Source organism: Gobio gobio, assembly GCF_949357685.1.
Source record: "Gobio gobio genome assembly, chromosome: 6".
Taxonomy (NCBI): domain Eukaryota; kingdom Metazoa; phylum Chordata; class Actinopteri; order Cypriniformes; family Gobionidae; genus Gobio; species Gobio gobio.
The window spans coordinates 27,565,458-27,582,530 of NC_137102.1; positions in this window are offsets into that span (position 1 = coordinate 27,565,458).

Sequence of the window (17,073 nt, forward strand, 5' to 3'; positions counted from 1 at the left end):
GTACCACGCTGTGATGCACTGAGTCAGGACACTTTCTATCGCCCCTCGATAGAAAGTTTTCAGGATGGCTGGTGAAACCCTGAATTTCCTCAGCTGGCGCAGGTGGTACAGTCTTTGCCTGGCTTTTTTCACCTGTGTCTGGATGTGTGTAGTCCAGGTCAGATCCTCTGAGATGTTCACACCCAGGTATTTGAAGCTGCTCACTCTCTCTACCGGTGTCCCGCTGATCATGAGAGGGGAGTATGACCGATGCTGTCTCTTCCTGAAGTCCACAATCAGTTCTTTGGTCTTGTTAACATTCAGAGAGAGACAGTTGTCCTGGCACCATGATGTCAGTAGCTCCACTTCGTCCAAGTATGCCGTCTCATTGTTGTTGGAGATGAGACCCAGGACAACAGTATCATCAGCAAACTTGATGATAGAGGTGGAGCTGTGTGTGGACAAACAGTCATGGGTGTAGAGAGAGTAGAGCAGGGGACTCAGCACACAGCCCTGTGGAGCTCCAACACTCAGGGTGATGGAGGTGGAGGTGAACTGGCCTACTCTCACCGCCTGGGGTCTGCCAGTGAGGAAATCTTCAATCCAGAGGCAGAGAGAAGAATTCAGGCCTAGATCCAGGAGTTTGTGTGTTAGCTTAATGGGAACTATGGTGTTAAAGGCTGAGCTATAGTCAATAAATAGCAGCCTGACATAGTTCCCACTTTTGCTGTCGATGTGAGTGAGGCAGGAGTGAAGGACGTGAGAAATGGCATCTTCAGTCGATCTATTGGGACGATAGGCAAACTGAAGAGGGTCCAAAGTGTCAGGAATGGAGGAGCAAATGTTGTTTTTAATGAGTCTCTCAAAGACCTTCATGACTAAAGATGTGAGAGCCACTGGACGATAGTCATTTAGGCAAGAGGGTTTACTGATCTTAGGTACAGGGATGATGGAGGATCGTTTGAAGGAGGTGGGGACAACAGATGTAGCAAGGGACTCGTTGAATATGGATGTAAAGAGCCCTGCGAGCTGATCAGCACAGGACCGCAGAACACGACCTGAAATACCATCCGGCCCAGCAGCTTTCCTGACATCCACACGTTTGAGTGCCCTCCGAACCTCGTCCTCCGAGACAGAGATCACGTGACCGTTGCTGCTCTGAGGGACTCTCTCTGACGCGTCACTCGCCGGAGTCGCGCTGCCGCGATTACCATCAAAGCGAGCGTAGAAAGAGTTTAACTCGTTCACCAGTAACGGATCAGCTCTCACCTCTGCAGAGGATTTAGTTCCAAAAGCACAGATGGTTCTCAGTCCCTGCCACATCCGCCGGGAGTCGTTGAGTTGGAAATGAGATTCCACTCGGTCTTTATAGCGGAGTTTTGCGGCTTTAACGGCGCGCCGGAGAGCGTAACATGAAGCTTTGTACTCCCTCATATCCCCCGTTAGGAGACCGGCATTGTAAGCGGTGGTGCGCGAGTTTACTGCAGTGCGAATTGAACTGTCCACCCACGGTTTCTGATTAGGGAAGGACGTTATAGTTATTGTTTGTGTGGCTTGCTCTGTCAGTGTGTTAATAAAGCAGAGCGCCACTTCTGTGAACTCGCTGACGTCTTCAGAACTCGCGCGGAACATGTCCCAGTCGACGTCATCAAGAGCTGCCTGTAGCGTGATCTCTGAATGGGATGACCAGCGTTTGACTTCTCTCCTCACCGGGGGCTCTTGAACGAGCCTTTGTTTATATTCCGGTGTGAGGAAAATGGCGGCATGGTCCGATTTGCCAAAAGCTGGCTGTGAACGAGCTTTGTAGGCGTTCTTAAACGGAGAGTAGCAATGATCCAGTGTGTTTGCTCCTCGTGTGGGACAGGAGACATGCTGGTGAAAGTTTGGCAATACTTTCTTTAGGTTTGCTTTGTTAAAATCACCCGCGACGATGAAAGCAGCGTCGGGGTGTTTGTTTATGAAGCCGCTGGTCACATCATGGAGGGCAGATAAAGCCAGCCCCGTGTCTGCTTGTGGTGGAATATAAACGGCAGTGGCGATGACCGAGGAAAACTCCCTCGGCAGGTAGAAAGGCCGGCACATGAGAGTTAAATGTTCCAAGTGAGGCGAGCAGGATCGCGAAAGAATGGAGATGTTCCTAGGATCGCACCATTTCTTGTTTATCATGAAACACACTCCGCCGCCTTTAGATTTCCCGGCCTCGGCTGTTCTGTCCATCCGAAAAACAGAGAAGTTCTCGGACGGCGTCACGGCTGTATCCGGGACCGCTGGCGTGAGCCATGTTTCGGACAGACAATAGATGTTGCAGTCTCTCATGTCCCGTTGAAAACTTATCCTGGCTCTAAGATCGTCCATCTTATTCTCCAAGGATTGGACATTTGCGAGCAAAATGCTCAGGAGAGGAGGACTGAATGCTCTTTTTCTCAGTCTGTTGCGGATCCCAGCGCGTTTCCCGCGGTGTTTTTTGAATCTTCGCCGTCGACTCGAGTGGCCATTGTTCAACTCGGCGTCCCGGCGAATCTCAGATGGAAGATTGGAGAAAGTGTCCTGAAACAGGTCAGTGTAGCGGTAACCAATTTCCAGAAGTGTTTTGCTGTCGTAACAGATCAAAGCAGATGATCCGTTGGAAAAAATAGAGAGTAATAATTTTCATGCAAATACTGCCGGTGGTATGTTTTCTCATTTATTACTACTCATTGATCCTGTTTTCGTTAGTCTCATAAGCCTTTCATGAATTTGTCTGTGACCTAACGTGGTCTGTCAAGGTGGCCTATCGTAGCCTTCATCTCTATGTGGCCATTGTCTCCATGTGGCCTACCGTGGCTTTGCTGCGTGGTCTTCGTCTCTGTAAAAGAAAATATCTCTAAGCACATCACTGCACCCCTAATCATTCTGCACTTTTTATACTCCGAGATGGATCTCCCATATCAAGAAGGTGGTTTAAAACTCACCTAGCGACAGACCTACAGAACTGCAGACCATCTCATCAGTATACTGGACATTCAATCAGGGTCATATGATGGTCAAGATGGTCTTCTTCAGCATTCTTATCCTATAGAATGCTCAAACCTTCAGGTAATACTAAGATTACCTATGTGTCTTAACAAGCATCAGGTAAGTTACAGTTTATCATTTAACTCCTTATACTTAAAGGGTCATGAAACCCCCCTGCTGCAGCGGGGGGTTTTCACACCTTCGATTTGAAAAGGCTTCCAAAAAGGGGCATGGTTGACTGCGAAAAGGTGGGATGGGTATTGTGTGGAAAGAGGGAATAGTTTGCATAAATAGGGGAGTGTCATCAGGCGCATTAAAAATAGCTAATTTGCAAAACGGCAATGCACAGACACAGGTGATACCAACAGCAGCAGTTACAGCAGTTTTGAGACATGTTCTTGGTTCACACGTTGGCAATGTTTACAACAGAGAGATGAGATGAGGGATGAGTACAGCGAATGAGAGAGCTCTGAGATCATAAGTGGCGTGCAGCAGGAAGAACAGACAGCGATCACTGAATGTCATTCAGCTCTTCAGATCAGCATAGGCTAATTCAGTGAGAAATGAAAAGAAATGTTATTCTGTATGACAAAATATTTTGCAAACGTGATAATAAATCTATATTTGTCCAAATATACACACTGTTTGTCAAGATGAACAATGCACCAACATGGTTATGCTCTCATCATGAGAGAACATGAACCACCCACGAACACAGTCTCTATGCTTGAGATGCGATAGAGGAGTGGGGGGCCCACGGAGATGTAGCCTACTCGGCAGGGAAGCCTCACTGTAATCCTCAGGTCACCCAGGCTTATCAGACAAAGTAGCCAAGAAACTAGATCGGGGTATAAGCGAAGGGACTCAACCCCGTTTGAGGTTTCATACTCTCGACAGCATCTGAAGCGTTGAGCGACGCCCGTGACAACCCGCGCTGTCCCGGCAGCTAGAATAAATCTGTATTAGTCCAAATATGCACACTGTTTCACTAAGAGCCCGAACACATGCGGATTAGTGCATGTCTGTGACCACAAATAAAATGGAGAAGACGTGGCTTTTGATTCTTGTTGATATTTAATTCAAAATATTGTTCATTACCTACAGATCGGTTATTTTGCACTCCTGACATAAATTAAGAAATTAATGTCAACGCTTGTAGGTTTGCCGTGCGATTCCTCAAGTTCATTTTACTTTACCGAACCTTTAGCAATGGCTTCCACAGACGGCGTCCCGGTTACAGCTCGCTCAGCACCCTTACTTCGTATCAACGCGACCATCCGCCTTGGCTGTTCCACCGTAGATTATCAGTCTTTACCCACACGAAAGTAATCCAGGGAGCACCTGGACTTTCACCTCAAACAACACCTCACTTTCCTCTTTGACTTTTCCGCACGCTGCTTCCAAAACTTCCCCACCATGTCTCCACAATAATGATGGAAGACGAACCTGACAGAAGTGACTGTCTCATGTATAATAACTAAATTATATTTTATGCAAACTACAGCGCAGTGATTGGATTGAATGAGCTTTATGTCATGAATATATGTTGAGAATCGCTCGAAACGGTCGACATCAGTCAATTTAATCAGTGACATTATTACTAGATTGGCTATCCAGCGTCTTACCATCACCTCCTCAACCTGTAGAAAAGTGTATTACATTGTCCAGTTTTCCACGTGAATGATGATGCAAGTTCCTATGGCAATTCTCGATGCAGCATGAATGACCTACAATGGTGACATTTTTCACAATTACGAGTCGACAGAAAAATCAAAATAACCCATTCCCAACTCACTAGCAGAAAGGCAGCGTGATATAAACAAACCAGACCAGAACTCAGCACGCCGTGACAGCGGCTTCACATTCTCTATATCAACCATCTAGATGGCCGGCAAGTCTTCCAATTCAGTAGAAAAATCGCTCCTCTTTATAACATAAGGATCACGTCCAACATATTATAGGATTTTCTGTTTATAGCTTTCTAAACCAGCACATTACGGACATTCCTCCATCGTCCATTCTGTTTTTCACTTCCTGCCCTCCATCTGAATTTTGCGCGTCATCAGAACCACGTGATTGCAAACAAGCTATGAAGAAACTGATCCACACAGTAGTGGGAGCTGTGATGCAAGTGCATGCCATGTCTGTTTCTGTTTTACAGAAGCACAAGGAATACAGCTGTGTTTACTTGCTACTCGCGTAATCATGTCATTGCATCTGTAACGATGGACAAAACATGATAAAAACTTGCAGCTCAGCAATTGAAAGCTGGCTCATATGCACAACATCATTCATCTTGAAATCATATGATTCGATTTGCGTCTTTTGATTGGTTTCTGTGGATTTAGAAAATTTTGTGGACAAAGAGAAGTGGCGTCTAGCGGTTTCTGCCAACGAACCGGTATTTCTGAATGGGCTGATGCTAGGATTTAGAGGATTTGAAGCAAAGGCGTTTGATGAACGTATGTGCGGAGAGCATTCACTCCGTATCATTATCTCATTTTTGACAGATCTGAACTCTTCATATACTCCTAGATATTGCCTCATTTCGAGATGGAGTGACTGTCATAAATGTCTGAAAGTGAGTTTGATTGAGTAACGTGTAGATCTGTGCTGACTCGAGCCTTGAACTGTTTCAGACTGTTCAATCTGATTTGGTGACCTGGTTTAAAAGAATGATTAGTTCTTGAACTGGAAATCAGTTTGATAATCTAACCATGTGTCAGCCTCTCCAATGTAACTAAGCTCACACTTTCCACTGCCTGGTAATCACTCGTTATTGATAGGCAAGACACCTTGAAGGAAGCATTGGGGGGGGGGGGGGAGTGTTTAACCTCAGGAAGCTTCCTCACTCCTCATTTCTCACTTCCTCACAGTCACAGACTTGGAGGGTGTAGGAACAAGTCATTCCCTTTCAGTCGGTCACGTTCAACGTACGTCGGAACTGACCGACGAATTTGGGATCGTTTTCAGAGCCTTGTCTTTTTCAGAGCCAGAGCCTTAGCTTTTACAAAGGGGCTTGAGTGTTCAGCGCAGTGTACCATTGAGTCTGACGGCCACGTTCACTGTCTCACATGCCTACTGGTAGCTTACAGATGGGATTGCTGGTCCTTTTAAAAAAAGGGGAACTAGCGTTTCATTTGGGGCTCTGGCAGAGGACAGATGTCAATTGCTGCATCGGGAAGAGGGCTGTTATGGGCTGGAAATGATGATGCTGAGTTTCCCACTATAATAGTGTGTGCTCATGCTGAATCAGATTCAGAATTGACAGCCATGCTTTCCCGGGTGGCTGAGACGTAGGCCCAATCCCATTTCTGCCCCTTAGCCCTTCTCTTTCCCCTACCCCTTCGTTTTGCGCGTTCACGTGAAGGGGTAGGGGTGTATCGATTCTTTTTTGGCTGGAGTGGTAGGGGTAAGGGGAAGGGCCAGATAGCCCTTCAAACGAAGATTTTTCAGGACCACACTTCGAACGAAGGGGTATGAGGAGTTTCCCTCCACCGACTACCGTGCTGCATAGAATGTGTGTGTGTTGCCACTCGGGATCGATCACTTGCGTGTCGCCTGGCTGCCGTTTTCTCCGTAGCTTGCTAGACTCACTATTTGGGTGATTTGAACACATATTAATAATAGTTAAAAAATATATATCTGGTCATCCTTCATAACGCAGTCGATATTTACAATACATTTCATCTGTAAACTCTCGAGTTACCAAGGCAACGACTGACTTGACGTATAACGTATGAACATTATCGCAGCACCACAGTAGATAACGAAACCATATCCGTACCGGCCGGCTCGGATCAGCACGGAATGTAACGGTTAATAAACAAAGAGAACAGTTTGGTCCAATGGAAAAACGGCTTCACTAGTCTTGTATGTTCTGTATCATTCTGTATCCTCTTAGGAAACTCTGGCTCATATGTTTTTGAACTGAAAACGAGCGTCATTTTATTAAGTCCAAATACAGCGCAAAACTCTGTTGGGAGTGAGTAATTTGTTAAATGTGCTCGCACCTGATTTCTGTTAGATATAGCCTATACGCACTTCATTGCTGTTCATACTGGTTAAATGTCACAGGATTTTATAATAAAAGAAACGTGGTATGATGAGGTGTAATGGTATAGTAGTGGTGTCCCATTTCTTAGGGGAATATTTTCACCCCTACGCCTTGGCACTCTGTTTCAAGGGGCAAGGGGAACAGGTAGGTGTAGGGGTAGGGGAAGGCGAAGGGGTATAAAATAGAATTGAGATTGGGCCGTAGTGTAACGCGTAAATCGGCTTACCTGCCCCAGTGCCTTTTTTCTCTCTCACTACCCTCTGTCCTGCATGCACGAGGGTAGTTCCGACCCAGGGGTTATGCAGGAACTGCGTGCGGCGATAGACCTCACTCTGGGCGACGCCCGTAGTGCCTCCGTCCGCCCTGTGTCCGCCTCTGCCCCTGCTAAGCCAAGAAGTAGCCTCCACCCGGGTGGCAGGTGGCCAGGCATAAGGGAGGCGCCCAACCCGTCCAGGGTCCCGCGAAGTCCACTGGCAAGCGCAAGGGGAAGCGGCCGTGAAACGTGCACCCCAGCGAGAAGAGGAGCTGCTCTCGGGGAGATGGTGTCCGCACCCCTCCCAAAAAAAAAACGTTTGGAATTCTCGCTTTCATTCCAACTTTAAAAGAGAAGTAGACCATGTAGTTATGTTGCATACTTCAGTTTTTGTAGCACTGAATGATCTTAAACATGGATCTCTTCTTCTTCTTCTTCTTCTTCTTCTTCTGTTTTATGGCGGTTTGGCAAACCAACTTTAAAAGGTGCATTCCCGCCACCTACTGATCTGGAGTGTGAAGCTCACATATAGGCTACTTAATCATCTCTTTACCTTAAAAAAAAAAATTAAAATAAAAAAAAACATTTTATTCTATCCATTATTCCAATCCTTTTTAAATACTTCAACATTATTTCATATACCCTTGATTGCATTAACCCATTTCCTAATAGCACCTGCATCGAAATATTATTAATTCCTATAATTTCCAATTCATGAGATAACTGAAATCTTTCGCTTTCATATGCAACACATCTTAAAAGAATATGCTCTACCGTTTCTGGTCGACCACATTTGTCACAATAACCCTTTTCATGTTTCCCCATCCTTTGCAGACTGTGATTTAATGTTGTATGCCCTATTCTCAATCTTGATATGATTACATCCTTCCTTCTATTGCCATACCTTATCCTTTCAGCACAAACACATCCCTGAAGCTAATATAAATGTCTTCCTTTTTGATCACAATCCCACATTTTTTGCCATTTCTTTCTTACTTCAATCTTTATGAATCTCTTCATTTCAGCTTTACTTATTGAAACCGTAAATTCAACTTGATTTTGTTTCAGGGCTTTCTTTGCCAGCTGGTCCACTTCCTCATTCCCTTCCACTCCTACATGTGCCGGCACCCAAAGGAAATATACTATTATACCCAACTGCCTTACTCTGTACAAACACTGTAATATTTCATATATTACGTCTTGTCGTGCTTCAGATTTTCCACTCTGTAAACTTTTAAGGGCAGCCATTGAATCTGTACATATCACTGATGTATTAGATTGCACCTCCTCAATCCACTGTAAAGCTATACATGTTGCAATTAATTCGGTAGTATATACTGAAATATGATCTGATACTCTCCTTGCTATTTTGACTTTAAATTTAGGTATATACATAGCTGCTGCTGTTCTTCCAGATTCTGGTTCTTTAGACCCATCAGTATATATCTGCAATACTGAAAAATATTTTTGATTAATATATTGTTGTATCATTGTTACTGTTGAAATGTTCATATCCTTATTTTTAACAAAACAACCATGGAGGAATTGCAGGAATCGCCACTGATGGTGCAATCTCATAAACATTCAATCCCATACTCTGTGCCTCCTTCCCAACAGTCCACCCAAAACGTACTTTTTCTTTATATTCATACTCCCAACATTCTTTTAAAATTTTCCTAACTGGATGACATTCTAAATGACCCATTACTCCAGTCCAGTATCCCATCTTCAATTGAAGTCTGCGTAATTCTAGAGGCATTTCTCCTGATTCTACCTGTAACGCTACCACTGGAGATGATCTCACTGCTCGGCAACAAATTCTCATTGCTTGTGATTGTATTGCCTCAATCATTTTAATACAGGTTTTACTTGCCGAGCTACACCCCATTCAACTCCTGCTAAGCACCTTAATATGTTTATCCCTTTTTTAAATTTTTCTATCATTTTCTGAATATGTATTCTGAAGTTTATTTTTGAGTCCATCCACATTCCTAAATATCGAACTACATTTATTTCTTCTAACTGATGCCCATACATTTTAATATTCATAGATGGTATAACTTTCTTATTCGAAAAACATAACACCTGAGTTTTTGCCACAGAAAATCTAAAACCCCATTTCTTTGCCCAATTCTCAACCTCATCTACAGCATTTTACATTTTCTTTTCTACATACGCAACATTTCGCCCCCTTCTCCATAAAGCTCCATCATCCGCATACAATGACCTACTTACTCCCACATCCACATTAGAAAAAATGTAGTTTATCATCAAGTTAAAAAGAATAGGACTACTTACACTTCCTTGAGGAGTACCATTCTCTATAGGATATGTATGTGAATATGAGGACCCCACTCTTACTTGAATTGTTCTTCCATACATAAAATTCAAGATCCAATTATACATTTTCCCTTTCCCTTTTCCCTATCCCCATACTCTAACTTCATTAATATACCCTCTTTCCAAAGCATGTCATACGCCTTTTCTACGTCAAAAAACCACTCCTGTTTGCCAGATCTGGGCCACAAGCAGGCCAGAGCAATGCCACATGTCAGCCAAGAGCAAAGAAATAAACCAGAACTGGACCTTATCTGAGCCACAAAATCTGTGTATAATAAATATGGAGTCAGCTCAGCTTTAATAAACCTGTTAACAAGCAGAATCACTGAAGGAGAGAAGAGAACAGAGAAAATAGATTAGCAGAAACACAAAAACTACAACTGACTTCAGCCATAGATGAAATCAACTGAAGATAAAAGAAGACATTAAATCTCTGAAGATCTCAGCAGAGGAGGATTAAACAACTCCACAAACAGCATTACCAGCTTCACACATTACTAACCAGACTGAGTTTATTTCTGTTAGACGTCTACAGAAGCTCTTATTGAGAACTAACAGAAGTTTAACTTTGTGTTTCATCTGAAGTCACCATAATGGTGATCCGTGTTTCCATTAGTTGGGCATGAGTCTGCCTCTTTTGACTTCTGTGAATGTGTGATGGTGAAACACATTTGAAGTAGCAAAGGATGTTAAAGAGAAGTGACATCAGGTGAATATGGTTTCCTGGTGATGGTTTTGTAATCATCATGAAGTTGCCTGGTGTTATTTGAGTCTAACAAGGGTGTTGTATTAATAATACATTTGCACTCTTCTTTTAACTTCAGTTGATTTCATCTAAAGCTGTGGCTGAAGTCAGTTGTAGTTCTTGTGTTTCTGCTCGTCTCTTTTCTTCTGTTCTCTTCTCTCCTTCAGTGATTCTGCTTGTTAACAGGTTTATTAAAGCTGAGCTGACTCCATATTTATTATACACAGATTTTGTGGCTCAGATAAGGTCCAGTTCTGGTTTATTTCTTTGCTCTTGGCTGACATGTGGCATTGCTCTGGCTGCTTGTGGCCCAAATCTGGCAAACAGGAGTGGTCCACTCAAGGGCCGTCATTCAATGCAGCATGTGAGCCAGATCAGTAGGCCACAAGTGCCAGATTGTGCCGACACAATGTTGCTATGTGGGGGTTCTTAATCTTTTCTACTGGAACATCCGGGGAGATAACTGATATAACTCCTTTAACCCATTTTTTTTCTTCTGGGATCGAACATATCACTTTTTGCCCTAGAATTATTTTTACACCTAGAGCTGTTTTTTGTTGTTTGTTATCTTTACAAAATAACATCAATCTACCATCCCTAAATGACTAGACACTTTTGATCGTTCCGATCATTTCCTTAATAGCTTTAGAAAGCTTCAACGGATTAAGGGCATTACTAGACCCAGCAGTAAATTTCATCATTACCTTATACTCTTCTTTTCTCCTTCTTGCCACATGATTTCCTTTCTCACTATCAGTTTCTGATACCTGACCACTATTTTTCTTTCTTTTCCTGTTTACTACTACATTCCATTCACCTTTCCCATTCCCTCCGCTGCAACCAACCATGCACGCTCTAGTCACAGATCAGCTGTTGCCAAACCGCCTCGCGAGAGTCACCCACCACACTCCACTGAACATGGGTCTCTAGTTTCTTGCAGAGTTTTGCTCTAACCCTAATCAAACACACCTGAACAAGCTAATCAAGTTGTTCAGGATTACTAGCAAGTTATAGGCAGGTGAATTTGATCAAGGTTCAAGCTAAACTCTACAGGAAACTGGACTTCGAGTGCCAGAGTTGAGAACCCCTGATATAAAGCTGGGGCCACACTAAACATTTTTTTAACTCTTATAAGATTTTCAAAATGTGAGAGACCACAAACATGACATTCATCAAGAAATCATAGATTTAACCGTTTTGTTCCTCTAGTGTGTGGAGTGCCGCGATGTGACCAGGAAAGTAAAGGAAAGGTCTCACAAATAACAGATAGCAAATAGTCATTGAAACCATGTTAAATCAACATTATGTTGTTAACATTAAGTCATTGAATCAACATCGAAATCTGATGTTGATTCAACATCATTTTGCACCCTTTTTTAATATTGAAACAATGTTGAAATCCTGTCCATAGATCAATGGAATTTCAATGGTATTTCAATTATCAGGAATATTGAAACAATGTTGAAATTTCAACTGAACTAAGGATCAACGTGATTTCAATGAAATTTCAATCATTATTAAGCCATATAAAATGATTGCTAGGCATACGAAAATGTAATGCCATAAATTAAATAGCCTATAATGAATATCCTGATTTATCTACAGCCAGGATGTTGAAAAGTGATGGCACATTTGAAAGCGTGCATGCCTAAGCCTAGCCTAAAACACTGACCACACCACACTATTTAAGGTAAAAACAAATTAATTTATTATTTCATTATTTGTCCTCTATAGCCTATTTACAGTTCATGGTCCTCTGACGTCTGAATGATTTGTCGTCCAGTCCCTCCTGCCGGTCTGGCGCATAGCGCAGCCACTTTTGCAAAGCCTGGGCAAAAGTAAATTGCGTGACGGCAACTGTCCTCATCTGCTGTGTAAGAGCATCTAAAACAGAAAATACAAGCACAATGCAAAAAATTAGCCTTTAAGTTAAATAGAACATATTTGCACACTTGGAAACAAATACAGTAGTCTAGGCCTAGGATTTTTCAATGATCTGATAAGGCAATTTGTCCAGTGTTGTAGGCTAGCCTATCATGTTCTCCCATACATTCAAAGCACTACATTTCAAATTGCCAAAAATAGCCCAGAAAATTCTTTAAATAAAAATATAAATATCTTTTGGAAAACTACTACTTTGTTGAAGTATTAACACAGACATACCTCAAAAATGTTGATGAACTTGGAGGGCTGCTCTTTAAAGGGTTAGTTCACCAAAAAATGAAAATTGTCATTTACTCACCCTCATGTCATTCCAAAACCATAAGAGTTTTGTTAATCTTTGGAACACAAATTAAGATATTTTTAAAATTCTCAATTTTTGTCCATCCATTGTAAGTCTGAACAGATCATTTTAAATTGACATAATGACATTTAGGATATCATTCATATATAAATATTGGTATGGATTACTTCTACAATCACTTTGTATTTTTTAAGCTTGAAAATGTTGATTATCTGTTATCTTGTTCCGAACATGGACAAATCTTTGGGTTTGGAAAGACATGAGGGTGAGTAAATATCAACAATTTTATTTGTGTGAACTACCCCTTTAAGAAAGGAAGAAAGGAAGAAGGATGACCACTTCTCCATAGTTGGTTTGAGTTCTGCAATGATTTAAATAAAATTTGAACAAGAAGTCATACTGTTGTTGCATAAAAATTTGAAGTAAACAGGGATGAGACAACAGAAACATTTATTTTCTAAAAACTAAACTCCAAAACTCAAAAGAATGAAGCACTCAAAGGTCTCTGACTTGGTAACGTTACATCTACAAAAAAGCAAACATGGTTTCAAAACAACTGATAACGACGTGACATTTTTAAACTTTAGGCTACTTACCATAAACCTTATCTCCCTCTGATCGCGTGCGCGAGTGCGCGCCTCCTCGCACATCAGAACTCTCAGCGCAGGCAAAATGAACACACGAAGCTCTTCAAGTCTGAAATATGACATACAAAACATTCATTTTAACAATTATCGCTTCAACAGCACCAACATAATGCAACCTTTATTACATATTGCCGTTTCATTTCCTTAAGTGAAAGTATTCTTTACATTCAGGTTGATCGCGAAGATAACCCTGCTGAAAAAAACAATAGAAACCATCAGAGAATTTGTAATGGTTTTAATGGTTATATAGGGATCTGTATTGGTTTTAATGGAAATTGTAATGGTCCTATTGGGTCTCTATTGGTAATTTGCTTTCTTCTATTGGTGGCATGTTTATGTTTATTTGTCTTTATTGGTTTTAATGGAGACTGTAATGGTCCTAGTGGGTCTCTATTGGTAATTTGCTTTCTTCTATTGGTGGCATGTGTTGTCTATTGGATACCATTAAGGACCAATAGAACACCTTTGGCAAGATTTAGGTTACATGTTGGTATCTACTGGACACCAGTATAAACCATTAGGACTCCAATATATGTAGTTGTTTCTTTGGTTTGATAATAATGATTTAATGATGTACACATAATGTATAGGCTAGATGCAGAATTTTTTTATTTGTTTTTTACAATTATTACAAAATAGACTTAAAAAACGACACACAAATAAACTAACTCTTTGCTCATTGTTTCAGTTGTTTTAAAATGTTATGGTATTAGACTTATTCTTATGCAATATGTGTAGATATTATAGCCTACTGACTGTTAAATATATGCATTGCCTATAATTCACAGAAATTGTTCCTTCGAATGGGTAGTGGGCCAGCCAGCATTCTGTTTTTGTCCCTTTCTCCTTGTAACCGCATGGGAGACGTTGATGTAATTTTGTTTTTAAAAGTGGGTGGGACAGATGTGTGCATTCGTGCGTGCACAAAAATAACATTACCATGTCAGAAATCAATTTCAATAGTATACTGAATTTAATTTTATTTCAACGGAACGAATAGAGTCTCTGCAATGGTTAGATTGACGCACGCGTCTGCGCAGGAGCCACCACCACTGATAACAGCGGGAAAGAGAGCAGCAGCGTGATTTCGAAAAAATAACAAAAACATTCCAGTGTAAGATCGCCTCTTCTGCTAGTCAGCTAGAGATGTTTCATTTTTCTTTTATACATCTGCAAAAGTATTGAGGACAATACCGACCCTGGCAAAGAGTTGTGGGCACATGTCAACTGCAAATTATGCCTATGAGGTAAGTTTTTTTTTTTTTTTTTTGGCATTCTGATAATCTTATTTAATCTTGATTGTAATTATCGCTTTTATCTACATATTTCACCTAAATGTGTGTGTATAATGTTATTTTACATACCTGTTTGTTATTTCCCCTTTTTTGAGTTATATTTTTGTCTCAATGTGGAAATGAGAGCACGTGTTCAGCGTATGCATATTTATTTTACAGAGAAAATCAAGGGCAGTTCACTCAAAGGGGACAATTGTTTGTCTGCTGTTTAAGGTAAGTTTTCTGTTTTAAACTATTTTCTCGTTTAAAGTAATTCTTGTTTAAAGTTTTATACTATTTTCTTGTTTTCTTTACTCAGTTTATGTTTCAGTCTCCTCTACCCTTTTGCAACTGCATGGGAGAAAGAATAAGGGCAATTCACTTAAAAAAGGCTGCTTGCTTTTGGGTTTACATTTATACATTTATGCATTTAGCAGACGCTTTTATCCAAAGCGACTTACAACTTGGGGGTACAATAAGCGATTGGTCGTGAAGAGTCGAGTGAGCGCAACAAGTGCCTGAAATACTTGGTCCGTGTACATTTCTCAGTGTAGCACAGGCTAGAGTAGGGCGGGAAAGAGGAGGAAAAGAGGAAAGGAAAGTTTTTTTTCCTTTTTTTTTTTCTATCAGGGTTCTATCAGGAGGAAATGAATGCCTGCTGCCCTGTGTCTAATTGTCCAACGCAACTTTTAATGTTTTCTAACTGGTGTCACTAACCCCAGCTATATCTACATGACTGCACATCAGTTCTGGTTGGTGTTGTAATCCACTGGTGGGGGAAAAAATATATACAACCGGACAGGCACACAGAAACAGGTGAATTTGAATAATACACATACTGCATATATTACTGTGGACATTACTTTATTAAGTGCATGTTTTGGCTCCAGGTGGTATAGCACCACTAAAATGTATTAAAACACTGTCAAAATGTTTCTTTTAGATCAAGTAAAGATAAAAAGGAGCGAGTCAAATGTATTGTTTTATGAAAACCAAAATAGTACTGAAAAATAATGAACAAACAAACAACAACAAAAATTTATACTAACTTTACATTAACCTGCCAGTTACATTTCTTTCCATATATGCTGCATTTTACTTAAAATTATAGACTGATATTGGCACAACATCTTTAGTTAACATACCTTGACTTAATATTAGTCAACACACACACACCTGACAAGGATTTGTTCTAATCCCTTTCATGTACATTTGGAAAACTGCAAATGTATAATTTGCCTTGCACTTTGATGCCCATGCATTTACTCTGAAGGAAACTAACAGGAACTAACTCTGTTTTAGGCGACCCCAAGCATTGCACAATGGAAATGTGTGGAACAAAACCACAAGGTTGTGGTAGTGGAAAGGCTGAAGCTACCTCAAACATTGTTATTAATAATGCTACGTGATCATCCTCGCCAGAGAAAGAAATAATTTTATTGATCACCCCACATGTTCCATCAGTTAGTTTCACATAGCATTCATCTCGTCTGTGAGATTGGGTGTAGTCTCTGCTAGTATACACCAGGCCTCCTTTGATCATGCGTTTGTGCACTACAACCTCATCAGGTATGCACACGTGAGAGGCACAGAAGGCAGCCTGTTCTTCCTCTGTTACAATGTGCACGCTTCCATTGTCAAGTAGCGTGGTATTGTCACATTTGACAGCATTTTGAACCCTTGGGTACTTGTTCAAATCAGAACAGAACCGTAACACCTCTTCTTTCACCTTGTATTTGGATGAGAAGTAAGGAATTGATCTAAACAGAAGAAACTTGGTAACAATCTGATTAGCCACGCCTTTTGTTCCTTTCACCAAAGTCAGAAGTTTGCCATTTGCGTTCTCGAAAGGAAATGCAGAATGTGTCCACAATGGGCCCCACAACTTGACTGACTTGGCAAGATGACTGAGAAGGTGAATGTTAAATGTCATCTGTGACTCGCCATAGAAGATCTGAAACCTGAATATGAAATCAAGTAACAAGATCTCAGCTCTGTTGATTTCACATGGATCTAGTTCATCCTTCAAAAGCAGCCAAATGGCTGATACAAGAAGGCCAAGATGTTCCATATACTTTTTGGGAAGAATTCCTTCAAGACATGGTAGGCTGTAGAACAGGAGCCAGGATCGCCACTCAGAGGCTTTCCAGTGCACCCTATCGGACATCCCTCTGGGCAGTCGAGTAATCAGGTGTGGAGGCTGGATACCGACAATTCTAGCATCTATCGCTCTCAAAGTGGCCGGACTGCCTACATAATATGGCTGGGTTGATGAAGATGTATCGACAAGGAGTCTAGTCATCTGTCTTGAAACCCCCAGTAGAACTGCATGCATGTAGTCCGGGACAAAACCCCAGACAACATCGAAGTATGGCAAGTTGATTAGTGGAGAAGGACCTTTTACACCTCTAACACTTTTGCCACCTTCTAGAGCCAACTCCATATCCCTAACCATTTCCTCATTTGCTCTGTCACGGTATTCTTCTGCTGAAACTGGATACTTCACCACCCTATCAACCAGCTTCCCAGGATGCAGACA